This window comes from Bos grunniens, chromosome 21 (assembly GCF_055505025.1).
Source record: "Bos grunniens cultivar Pamir isolate PY7600 chromosome 21, Bosgru_T2T1.0, whole genome shotgun sequence".
Taxonomy (NCBI): Eukaryota; Metazoa; Chordata; class Mammalia; order Artiodactyla; family Bovidae; genus Bos; species Bos grunniens.
This window is the reverse complement of record NC_141185.1, coordinates 63,421,582-63,435,486: the sequence shown is the minus strand read 5'-3', so window position 1 is coordinate 63,435,486 and position 13,905 is coordinate 63,421,582. Positions and strand designations below refer to the sequence as shown.

Below are 13,905 nucleotides of genomic sequence, written 5' to 3'. Positions count from 1 at the left end.
TTCCAAATAGGAAAAGGAGTACGTCAAGGCTGCATATTGTCACCCTGCTTATTTAACTTCTATGCAGAGTACATCATGAGATATGCTGGGCTCGAAGAAGCACAAGCTAGAATCAAGATTACTGGGAGAAATATCAATAACCTCAGATATGCAGATGATACCACCCTTATGGCAGAAAGTGAAGAGGAACTAAAAAGCCTCTTGATGAAAGTGAAAGAGGAGAGGGAAAAAGTTGGCTTAAAGCTCAACATTCAGAAAACGAAGATCATGGCATCCAGTCCCATCACTTCATGTGAAATAGATGGGGAAACAGTGGAAACAGTGTCCGACTTTGTTTTTTGGGGCTCCAAAATCACTGCAGTTGGTGACTGCAGCCATGAAATTAAAAGACCCTTGCTCCTTGGAAGAAAAGTTATGACCAACCTAGAAAGCATATTAAAAAGCAGAGACATTACTTTGTCAACAGAAGTCCGTCTAGTCAAGGCTATGGTTTTTCCTGTGGTCATGTATGGATGTGAGAGTTGGACTGTGAAGAAAGCTGAGTGCCAAAGAATTGATGCTTTTGAACTGTGGTGTTGGAAAAAACTCTTGAGAGCCCCTTGGACTGCAAGGAGATCCAACCAGTCCATTCTAAAAGAGATCAGCCCTGGGATTTCTTTGGAAGGAATGATGCTAAATCTGAAACTCCAGTACTTTGGCCACCTCATGCGAAGAGGTGACTCATTGGAAAAGACCCCGATGCTAGGAGGGATTGGGAGCAGGAGGATAAGGGGATGACAGAGGATGAGATGGCTGGATGGCATCGCTGACTCGATGGATTTGAGTCTGAGTGAACTTCGAGAGTTGGTGAGGGACAGGGAGGCCTGGCGTGCTGGGATTCATGGGGTTGCAAAGAGTAGGACACGACTGAGCGACTGAACTGAACTGAACTGAACGTTTTGTGAAATTACATATTTTACAATATTCTAATATCACTATAACTCACTTCTCTTCCATTTTGAACAGAAAACAGAATTCAGGTGATGTTTCACTTATGAAAGCTTTTTGAAAACTACATATCTTAGGCCAACATAAGTTTTTAAATCAAAATAGCCTACTCCAGAACTCTGCAAATATGGACTTATGAGTTAAGGCAAAAAAACAAGTCACAAAAAAAGCTCACATGTTAAAAAGTGTTCTTAAATTTGCTTAAATTTTTCCTTCAATCCTTCTACCTTTCAAGAAATATGGCTAGACCTGTCCACTTTGTCTTTCATTTGAAAATCCCTCTATTCTACCAACTTATTGTCTCAGTTAATATGGACTATAGATTTTCTTTATCTTCAATATGTGTAATTGTCATGGAAGATGAAAGTGGAAAAGATGTAAAAGTTTGGAATTATCTCAGCAGTGTCACTATTCAAGAAACTGTCACCATACAATATTACATATATTGTGTGTATGTGAATGTCAGACTGGATTTTACAAATTTCCTTAATTAATCTACATTAATCCCCAACATAAACTCCAAAATGACTGTTATTCAAGCTCAAGAGACAGTCAATTTTTTTCAAAAACATTCCCATTGTGTTTATTTACTTCATAACATAGAAAAATGAAAAGAATGTCTTACTAGAAGTGATGTATCAGCAAAAAGTGCACTTAGATGTGATCCTTTCAGAAAACTCTTCTTTATTCCTTTTTCACAAAATCCAATTCCTTAATAAAGAAAAAAATATTAAGTTGGTTATTATTCTTAACTCTAAAACAAAATTAAATATAATTTCATTACTACAAATTTCAACACTGAACACTACCCCTGGCAGATAGTTCTACAAATACTTACTGAATAGAAAAATAATTTTAAAATTTTTAATTTTTAACTGGAGGACAATTGCTTTACAGTGTTGTTGTTTTCTGCCATACAACAATGTGAATCAGTGGTAATTATACACATGTTCCCTCCTCTGGAGCCTCCCTCCCCGCCGTCCCAACTGTGAGATCATCACAGAGCACCAGGCTGAGCTGCGTTATGCAGTGACTTCGCGCAGCCATCTGTTTCACATGCAGCAGTACGTATGTTTCAACGCTACTTTCTCAATCCCTCCCCCTCTCTCCCCACTACTGTGTCCACAAGTCTGTTCTCATATGTGTGTCTATCCCTGCCCAGCAAACAGGTTCATCAGCACCATGGAAAATACATCTTTACAACTCAGTTGTTTTATCTGGCTAATAGAAACATAATGTTAGCGAACTGGGCATTTCTAATGTCATTAATCCAATTTTTCAAGTTTTCTTTAATGTTTAGTAATAAATGGCACCCCACTCCAGTACTCTTGCCTGGAAAATCCCATGGATGGAGGAGCCTGGTAGGCTGTAGTCCACGGGGTCCCTAGGAGTTGGACACAACTGAGCGACTTCACTTTCACGCATTGGAGAAGGAAATGGCAACCCACTCCAGTATTCTCACCTGGAGAATCCCAGGGATGGAGGAGCCTGGCGGGCTGCCGTCTATGGGGTCGCACAGAGTCGGACACGACTGAAGCGACTTAGCAGCAGCATACTACCCATGCCAAGATCCACAAATTGGTGTCCCAGGTCCCATTTTCCTATCCTCTGTATCCCAAGATATACTTTATACTTACATGGTACACAGAGCCTACTGAACTTACGTTCTCATAAAATAGTTGAAAATGTTCACTGTATTACGTTCTAATTTAGGAAAAAAAACTGTCAAAGGGTCAGTGACTTATACTGCCATAAAATGTGTATGTAGTCAATGCAATTGCATATACTTAAGAGTTTTCATTCTTTTAAAGGGAACAATGAAAATGAACATAAAATGCCAAAAACAAGTATGAAACTGAAGTGTTCCTTTATTAATGTGAATAATAGACGTTATTCAGTTTCATACTTGTTTTTGGCATTTTATGTTCATTTTCATTGTTCCCTTTAAAAGAATGAAAACTCTTATGCTACGGAGAAGGCAATGGCACCCCACTCCAGTACTCTTGCCTGGAAAATCCCATGGACGGAGAAGCCTGGTAGGTTGCAGTCCATGCGGTCGCTGAGGGTCGGACATGACTGAGCGACTTCACTTTCACTTTTCACTTTCATGCATTGAAGAAGGAAATGGCAACCCACTCCACTGTTCTTGCCTGGAGAATCCCAGGGACGAGGGAGCCTGGTGGGCTGCCGTCTGTGGGGTCGCACAGAGTCGGACACGACTGAAGCGACTTAGCAGCAGTGAATGCTAACCAATGGTGTAGTGCATAAAGAATGATTCAGTCTTGTTACACTTTTGCTTGGAAACAGAAGACCGGGGCCTCCGGCATTGCAGGTGGCTTCTTTACTGACTGAGCTATGAGGGAAGCTCCAATAGCAAGGCACTTAGGTACAAAGAGAAAGATGTAAGCCTCTCCTCACCCTGGTTGGCCAGGATCAATTATAATGTTAATCTATTCAATTAGTGCAAAAAGTAACTGCAATTTTGCATTGTTAAAATTTGCTGTTTGATATTATAATACATTTTTAAATAAATGTGGGTAAAGTTATACATCATTTTAATATGCATTTCTCTTTTTTTTTTTTTTTTTTTGCTAATGACTTATTACTTGTGTTGTTGTTCAGTCACTCAGTCACGTCCAACTCTTTCCAACCCCATGGACCACAACACACCAGGCCTCCCTGTGCTTCACCCTCTGAGCCTGCCCAAACTCATGTCCCTTGAGCCGGTGATGCCATGCAACCATCTGGTACTCTGTTATCCCCTTCTCCTCCTGCCTTCAATCTTTCCCAGCATCAGGGTCTTTTCCAATGAGTTGGCTCTTCACATCAGGTGACCAATGTATTGGAGTTTCAGCTTCACCATCAGTCCTTCTAATGAACATTCAGGATTGATTTCCTTTAGGATTGACTCATTTGATCTCCTCGCAATCCAAGGGACTTTCCTTTCAAGAAGCAATCATCTAATTTCATGGCTGCAGTCATGGTCCACAGTGATTTTGGAGCCCTAGAAAATAAAAAGCCTATCACTGTTTCCACTGTTTCTCTATCTATTTGCCATGAAGTATCGGGACCGGATGCCATGATCTTAGTTTTCTGAATGTTGAATTTTAAGCCAGTTTTTTTCACTCCCCAGTTTCACACTCATCAAGAGGCTCTTTAGTTCCTCTTCACTTTCTGCCATAAGGGTGGTGTCATCTGCATATCTGAGGTTATTGGTATTTCTCCTGGCAATCTTGATTCCAGCTTGCGCGTCATCCAATCCAGCGTTTTGCATGATGTACTCTGCATATAAGTTAAATAAGCAGGGGACAGTATGCAGCCCTGACATACTCCTTTCCCAATGTGGAACCAGTCCATTGTTCTGTGTTGTGTCTTGACCTGCATATAGGTTTTCACAGGAAGCAGGTAAGGTGGTCTGACAGTCCCATCTCTTGAAGAATTTCCCACAGTTTGTTGTGATCCACAGTGTCACAGGCTTTAGCGTAGTCAATGTAGCAGAAGTAGATGTTTATGTCAATGAAGTCGATGTTTATGTCAATGTTTATTTATGTCAAAGTAGATGGTAAGTCAATGAAGCAGAACTAGAAAATTCACTAAGCATGGCCCTGCCCACCAGAGCAAGACTCAGTTTTACCCACAGCCAGACCCTCCCATCAGGAAGCTTCCACAAGCCTCTTATCCTCATCCATCAGAGAGCAGACAGAATGGAAACTACCATCACTGAAAACTAACCAAACTGATCACGTGGATCGCAGCCTTGTCTAACTCAATGAACCTATGAGCCGTACTGTGTATGGCCACTCAATACAGTCGGGTCATGGTGGAGAGTTCTAACAAAACATCCACTGGAGAAGGGAATGGCAAACCACTTCAGCATTCTTGCCTTGAGAACCCCATGAACAGTATGAAAGGGCAAAAGATATAACTTGCTGTGTATTTTATATTTATTTTAGACTAGGGAAATGATGTTAGATCAAAAGCAAATTCAACTGATTTATTTATTCGAGTTCAAAATGGCTCGTAAAACAACAGAGACAACTCGCAATGTTAACAATGCATTTGGCCCAGGAACTGCTAATGAATGTACAGTGCAGTCGTGGTTCAAGAAGTTTTGCTAAGAAGACAAGGGCCTTGAAGATGAGGAGGGCAGTGGCCAGCCATCGGAAGTTGACAGTGACCAACTTAAAGGATCATCAAAGCTGATCCTCTTACAACTAAAAGAGAAGTTGCCAAAGAATTCAACGTTGACCATTCTATGGTCATTCAGCATTTGAAGCAAACTGGAAAGGTGAAAAAGCTCGATCAGTGGGTGCCTCCTGAGCCGACCAAAAATCAAAAAAGAACATCGCTTTGAAGTGTCATCTTCTCTTATTCTACACAACAACCATGAGCCATTTCTAGAGTGGATGGTGACACGAAACGAAAGACAACAATCGGCGACAACTAGCTCAATGGATGGACCAAGAAGAAGCTCCAAAGCACTTTCTAAAGCCAGACGTGCACCCAAAAAACGTCATGTCACTGTTTGGTGGTTTGCTGCCCATCTGATCTACTACTGCTTTCCGAATCCTGGTGAAACCATTACATGTGAGAAGTATGCTCAACAAATCAATGAGATGCACAGAAAACTGCAATGCCTGCAGCCAGCACTGTCAAAATAATGGGCCCAATTCTTCTCCATGACAACAGCCAACTGCTCGTCACACAATCCACGCTTCAAAAGTTGAACGAATCTTATTACAAAGTTTTGCCTCATCCACCACGTTCACTTGACCGCTTGCGACCAACTACCACTTTTTCAAGCATCTCAACAACTTTTTGGAGGGAAAATACTTCAACAACCAGCAGGACGCAGAAAAGAGTTCCAACAGTTTCCAAAAGTTGGTCTGATGCATAGATTTTTATGCTGCAGGAATAAACAACTTATTTCTCACTGGCAAAAATGTGTTGATTATAATGTTCCTATCTCGATTAATAAAAATGCGTTTGAGCCTGGTGATAATGATTTAAAATTCAAGGTCCGAAACTGCCAATTACTTTTGTACCAACCTAATAGCAATTTAGAATTGCATGACTCAGTAATTATGGCAATCCCCAAGTAAATCTGCTTCATCAAATGAAAATGGTAATTTCTCCACACAAACACCAGTATCTTGAATCTTAGTAGTATTAATTATTGTGGTACTGCAGTTTTGTTTCTAACTGAAATGTACACCCCTTTTAGAGGCAGGGGGAAAGCCACAATATGCCAAATATTCATTTTATATAAACAAATTAAGTATTAAAAAATTGAACTTTAAAACACCCACATACAACTAAGCCTTTTGTTTTTTGTGAGGTTAAAAGGAGCTAGAAACCTGATTTCTGCTTTCAATCTAATTGTACTGAAATGTAGAACTCAGAAAAAGGTCCTCAAATACAGTTACAGTACTAATTTCTAAAATCTAATAATTCAAAACAAAACTATTTTTCATGTTTCTCAGCCTAAACAAAACTAATTATTTTAAATGTACTTTGACACTAGATTTGTGTCAGTGTCACAGAAGGAATTAAAAGTTTAGCAATCTGACCCTTGGTAAATAACTCATTAAATACAACTTTGATGATTACACACATGGTACCTATTCTTATATCAAAAATATTAATTCCTCAATTCTATAAGTTAACTATTATTGGCAAGTTTATTTTATATACAGTTCTAAAATAGTTGCTAAAAGGCAATATTCTAAAAAGCAAGTTCTTATAGTTTATAACAATCTATAATGAAATATACCCTCACCCTCAAAAAATAAAACCAAAACTAAAATGTTAGTGGTTCAGTCAGTTATCATTAAGTTTCACATACTGAATATCCAAAATCCCATTACTCTGTCCAGGCAACAGCTAGACAGCTGGTACCTCTAACAGCCAGCTCTCCCAAACCTGGTCCCCACCAATTTCCTAGCACCCTCTACTTCTATTCCCTTCTCCATCAACAGTTAACACTGTTGTTAACCTTGACTACAAGCTATCCTAGTCCAGGACAACAATGGCTTGTTAAGTTTCATTCAAGTTTTGACCTCTGACTGGAAACAGCTTTCCCCCTTGTCTCTTAGGTAGACCAAATGTCCAGTTCAAGGACATCTTCTGTGAAGGCATCTTCACGTTTCCTTTACCATTACCATCACTTAGAGGGGGGCAAACTAAGTACAGTTTTATAGGTATGAGTCTATTATACTATATGCTTATTTAACAGAAGGAACTTTTTTGTACTTTATTCATTTCTGTATCCCCAATATCTAGTCAAAATCACTGCAGATGGTGACCGCAGCCATGAAATTAAAAGACGGTTACTCTTTGGAAGGAAAGTTATGACCAACCTAGATACATATTGAAAAGCAAAGACATTACTTTGCCAACAAAGGTCTGTCTAGTCAAGGCTATGGTTTTTCCTGTGGTCATGTATGGATGTGAGAGTTGGACTGTGAAGAAAGCTGAGCGCTGAAGAATTGATGCTTTTGAACTGTGGTGTTGGAGAAGACTCTTGAGAGTCCCTTGGACTGCAAGGAGATCCAACCAGTCCATTCTAAAGGAGATCAGCCCTGGATGTTCTTTGGAAGGAATGATGCTACAGCTGAAACTTCAATACTCTGGCCACCTCTTGAGAAGAGTTGACTCACTGGAAAAGACCCTGATGCTGGGAGGGATTGGGGGCAGGAGGAGAAGGGGACGACAGAGGATGAGATGGCTGGATGGCATCACTGACTTGATGGACATGAGTTTGAGTGAACTCTGGGAGTTGGTGATGGACAGGGAGGCCTGGCGTGCTGTGATTCATGGGGTCGCAAAGAGTTGGACATGACTGAGCGACTGAACTGAACTGAATATCTAGTCAATATCTGGCACACAATTCAGCATGTATTCAGAAAACATTTACCAAGCATCCAATATATTCCCAACACTTTTCTAGGTGCTAGGAATAAATTTCTATATCTACTCCTGACTTAAGGGAACTTACATTCTAGTGGAAGTGACGTGCAACACATAGTGAATACAGGATATATAATGTACACAGCAGGTTAGTATAAAGTCCTTAATGAGAAAAAAAAAGCAGAAAAGAAGTACTATCATAGGGAGGGGATTAAAATTTGAGAAAAGGTATCCAGGAAAGGCCTAACATAACAATGATACTAATAATAACTAAACGGCAGCAATAACATTTGAGTATTTACCATATACTAATCAGTATCCTAACTGCTTTACACATATAAAGTGATGTAAAGCTAACCATAACCTCATTATTAGCCTCAGGAGGAAACAAATACTAAGCAGCAACTAGCCAAAGTCATACAGCTAAATCAATAAAGCAGTAAAGCCAGGGTTAGAACCCAGGAATGCTTTTAACAGCTATGTATAACCACAGTTCAGTTAATACTTGTGCTGAATAAATTCAGTAAATGAAATAAATGAATGTGTAATACAGCAATAGACTCAAAACACAGCAAAGTATATCAGTCTCAGAGGGCTAATACATTTGAGCAGCTTCAGAAATACAATGCATATATCAACACCCATGAAGACATCCTGACAAATAACAGGTCAGTGCTTGACACAAACAAAAAATGATAAGCACTGATCATTTCTCTACAACCTTAAAAAAACATTTTAAGTTTTTATATTACAATTACCATAACTAAAAATTACACAAACAGTACCACAAAAATCACATGGAGATCATTAAAAAAAAAAAAAAAAAACTTTTAAAAGGGGTACCCTAAAATAAGTCCTTTAAATGTATTATCATTTCAGTGATAATTAAATGTTGAAATTCATATTTTATACTGTAGCACAAGTTATTGTCATCTTCCAGTTTTCTGTATCAACAAAAAGGGTTAAACGAAATGACCAAGGTTCAAAACCTTTCTTCAAATGTCCCAAATTTGCTTTATCAAGCAAACAGACAAAATCCAGTACAACTGTTGTTACTGAAGACCCGAATGACCTAAATTAAGTGATCTGTTCCCTACCTCGTATCTCTTGCCACATTAGCTTGTTATTTAAGTGTCTAATCAGTGAATGTAAACAAACTAGAAAGCAAAGTGAAACCAAAGTGCCGCTAACACGACACTGGCATTCCTAGTTTCAAATCTTGAGGGCCTAAGAAGTATCTCCTCAAATCTTGATTAAAATTATTGATAAAATTATGAAGGAAATTACTATCTTTATGTTTGGAAATTATCAAAATTTCTGCATATTTTGAGCATAAAATTTGAGCATAACACACTGTCAAAGAAAAGAGCTGTCTATGTAAAAACAGTTTGAAAAGTCAATCCAGATTAAGACAAAAATAAAACAGGCAAAAAACACCCCAAAACATAAAGTAACTGTCTATAAACACAATACAAGGTGTTTATTGGCTGAGATATGAATTTCAAATACATTTCAAAAGTTACCAGAGGTTACATAAGATTTGGAAATGTTCAAGTTTCAACCAGAAGGGAGAAGGATCTCACTTGAAACCTGGGGCAATCAGTGGAAACCAAAGCAGAATGACCCTCTTAGTAGTAGTGCTAACCTGCTTTTCCATAAGAAATTGAATACACCGCCAAAACAAATTAAAACCTGTTGAGAAGAAACCAACAAAATCCACACAACAGCATGATGAATGTCCAAGAGTCAATCGAAACTTACTAAACATAAGAAAATGGAAAAATGTGTTAACATATTAAGGGGAAAAATTTTGAGAAAAGAAAACAGACCCAGAAACAAGAAAAAGATGATATTCTCAAAGATGTAAATGTTAAAATGCTGCAAGTATATTAAAGGATTTAATGAAAAATAGAAAAAAGATAATTACTTTGAAAAGAATCAAATGAATCTCTGAAGATGAAAAATACAGTATTCAAATAAAAAAAAAAAAAACTGGATATACCTGGCAACAGATTCAACAGTGCAGGGAAAAAAGATCCTTAAATTGAAGATGTGAAAATAGAAAGCAAAAAAAGAAATGAAGAACAGAGCATCAAGTACCTGCAAGAATATCAAAGGCAGTCTAAAAGTGGTGTAACTGTAGTCCCAGAAGGATAGGGAGTCAGAAAAAAATATCTGAAGAAATAAAGGCAGAAGAATTTCCAAATTTGAGAAAAACGAAACCTATATATTCAAGAAACTCACTGAACAAAAAACAAGCACAAAGAAACCATACCAAAGCACGTAATAATCGAACTGCTAAAATCCAGTAATATAAAAAAAAAAATCTTAAAAGCAACGAAAGTAAGGGAAAACTTGTTTTAACAAGTTTAAACAAAGGAATAACGCCTTTAAAGTGCTAGGGGTAAAAATCTGTTAATTAAAATCAACATAAAGCAAAAATACCCTTCACAGATGACGGACAAATAAAGACACTTTCAGATATACAAAAGCTCAGAACCTGTCACAAGTAGGCCTGCTCTACAAGGAACACTGAAATAAGTTCTTCAGGAAGAACAGCAGAACTGTACAATTAAGTGAACATAAACTTATGGACTTAGTTAATAATAATGCATCAATATCAACTGTAACAAAGGTATCACAACAATGCAACATGTTAATAATAGGAAAAGGAGACAGATAAAGAATGAGAGAGAGACAAGTATTAATATATGAGAACTCTGTATTTCCTATTCAATTTTTCTATAAATCTGCTCTAAGAAACAGCAGATAAAAACTTATTTCTACACAAAGGAAGACCAACAGAAATGATATATGAGTTTATTTTCGTTTAATTTTTAAAAAGATACAAGTTTGTAAAGCAAAAGTAGCAATAATATATAATAATAATAACATGCAGCATAAAACAGATGATGAAAATAGCACAAAAATGAAGGGGAGAAATTTTATTTCCAAATTGGAAACCAAAGTGTCCATCAAAGGCGAATGAAAAAAATTGTGATATAAACATATAAAGGAACACTAGGCAACAGTAAACTGGAACAAAATACTGATAGACATAAACATGGATTAACTGCAAAAACATTTTGGTGAGGGAAAAAATCCAGACACAGAATACGTATTGTATGATTCGATTCAGGAATACATTTGCAAAATTTTGAGAAACCATCAAATACATACGAAGGTCAAGCATTATGAAAACATATATACAACACAGAAAAGCTATACACCATATGTAGTTAAGACCAAGAACAATCAGCATTATCTTTTGAGTCTTAGTTTTCTCATCTATAAAACACGACAGCAGTAGTTCATATACTTCATAAATTTAGTTAGAGAATTAAATAAGCATATATACTTTGCATATTGCCTGGCACACAGTACAAGCTCAGTAAGTGCTAGCTTTGTAAAGAAATAACCCAGAAAAGGAGGCAAATGGAACAGATGGAGAATGCCACTGGAAGTCAACTAGTCAGCAATATTCCTATTAAAAAATGATCACTTTGTTGAAGAAATCAGAAGTCAAAAAATGTATACATGAGTGTGTGTGTGCTGAGTGTCTGACTCTTTTTGACCCTATGGAACTGTAGTCTGTCAGGCTTCTTTGTCCATGGAATTTTCCAGGCAAGAAGACTGGGGTGAAAGACAGAAATTCAGATCAATGGAACAAAACAGAAAGCCCAGAGATAAGGTGCACCTATGGACACCTTATCTGTGACAAAGGATCAAAAAGACAATCTCTTTAACAAGTGGTGCTGCAAAAACTTGTCAACCACCTGTAAAAGAATGAAACTAGAACATTTTCTAACACCATACACAAAACTAAACTCAAAATGGATTAAAGATAAGTATAAGACCAGAAACTACAAAACTTGTAGAGGAAAATATAAATCACAAAAACATAAGCATACACACGGAGGAAACCACAAAAACATAAATCACACAAACGTAAAAGACATAAATTACAGCAAGATCCTCTATGACCCATTCCCCAGAGTAATGGAAATATAAGCAAAAATAAACAAATAGGACCTAATTAAGCTTTTGCACAACAAAGAAACTATAAGCAAGGTGAAAAGGCAGCCTTCAGAGTGGGAGAAAATAATAGCAAATGAAGCAACTGACAAAGAATTAATCTCCAAAATATACAAGCAGCTCATGCAGCTCAATACCAGAAAAACTAACAACCCAATCAAAAAGTGGGCCAAAGAATTAAATAGACATTTCTCCAAAGAAGACATACAGATGGCTAACAAACACATGAAAAGATGCTCAACATCACTCAGTATCAGAGAAATGCAAATCAAAACCACAGTGAGGTGCCAGCTCACACCAGTCAGAATGGCCATCATCAAAAAGTCTACAAACAACAAATTCTGGAGAAAGTATGGAGAAAAGGGAACACTCTTACACTGCTGGTGGGAATGCAAACTTTTTAAGTGTAGAGATTTCTTAAAAAACTGGAAATAGAATTGCCATAGGACTCAGCAATCCCACTGCTGGGCATACACTCCAAGGAAAGCAGAACTGAAAGAGACACATGTACCCCAGTGTTCACTGCAGCACTGTTTACAATAGCTAGGACATGGAAGCAACCTAGATAGATGTCCATTGGCAGATGAATGGATAAGGAAGTTGTGGTACATATCAGCTATAAAAAAAAACACATTTGAGTCAGTTCTAATGAGGTGGAGAAAACTAGAGCCTATTAGAGTGAAGTAAGTTAGAAAGAGAAATACCAGTATAGTATATTAATGCATATATATGGAATTTAGAAAGACGGTAATGATGATCCTATACACAAGGCAGCAAAAGAGACACATGTGTAAAGAACAGATGTTTGGACTATGTGGGAGAAGGGGAGGGTGGGATGATTTGAGAGAACAGCATTGAAACATGTATATTACCATATGTAAAATAGATGACCAGTACAAGTTCAATGCATGAAGCGGGGCACTCAAAGCTGGTGCTCTGGGACAACCCAGAAGGATAGGGTGGGGAGGGAGGTGGGAGGGGGGTTAAGGATGGGGGGACACATGTATACCTGTGGGTGATTCATGTCGATGTATGGCAAAAACCACCACAATATTGTAAAGTAATTATGCTCCAATTAAAATAAATAAATTAAAAAAAAAAAAAAAAACCTGGGGTAAAAAAAAAAATACTGGAGTGGGTTACCATACCCTCCTCCAGGTGACCTTCCCGACCCAGGGATCGAAACCTTCTCTCTTATGCCTCCTGCATTAGCAGGTGGGTTCTTTACCACTAGCGCCACCTGGGAAACCCAAACACTGTACACAGCAAAAGCCAAATGAGATGTCTTGGAATATATTTGGAATCATTTAATATAACGCTAGAATTGAAAAAAAAATACTACTAAGGCCTTAAAAGGATAGATTTATAAACACATAAAAAGATACTAAGCCACAAGAAACAGTACCTTTTTGTTAATTTCACAGAAGCAAGCACTGAAGGAAGAAAGTGATTTCAAGCACACAGGAAACTAGGGACTTTCCAAATACAGGAGGTAAGAAAGATGACACAAATGAGAGCAAGTGTGAACAAAAACAGCAAAGCAGGGTGTACAATGGATGGATGGGCAGAACACAATTATGCATCACCTTGAAAACAGGAAAGCATTTCAACCTAATACTACAAAAAATACAAAAATAAGACAAAAGCAAGACTAATCCTGCCGAGTGGAATAATGCACAATTCCAGCATCAGTATAATGTTAAAAAGCTGGGTTCTTATACAATGCCCACTAAAACACAATCTGTTACATTCTTAGCCAGCAAATGGAGAAGGCATCATTTGCGTTAAAATGTGATAGTATACTGATGCCAAGAAATGCCCATCTTTCTCCATGCCCTTCCACTTCCATCTGCTTCCCCCAAAGTACCCATTTACTCCAAAACATCTCTTCACACAGCCTCTGTTTAAAAATAAAAATAAAAAAGGAAATAGCTTCAAGATATAATTCACATGCCATAGAATTCATACATTTCA

At 37.7% G+C, this 13,905-nt stretch overlaps 1 protein-coding gene across 18 annotated transcripts in view; it reads right to left on the bottom strand.

Moving 5' to 3' along the window:
* The window catches only part of MEF2A (myocyte enhancer factor 2A), a 180,742-nt gene that overhangs the window by 145,431 nt on the left and 21,406 nt on the right, over window positions 1–13,905 (bottom strand). For 13 of the 18 annotated variants that reach the window (XM_086364838.1, XM_086364853.1, XM_086364858.1 and 10 more), the window contains exon 2: window positions 1,613–1,698. The exons of the other annotated variants lie outside the window; for them this stretch is intronic. The gene's annotated coding sequence lies outside the window, so the exon portion shown is untranslated. The remainder of the gene's footprint in view (window positions 1–1,612; window positions 1,699–13,905) is intronic. 18 annotated transcript variants of the gene reach the window in all.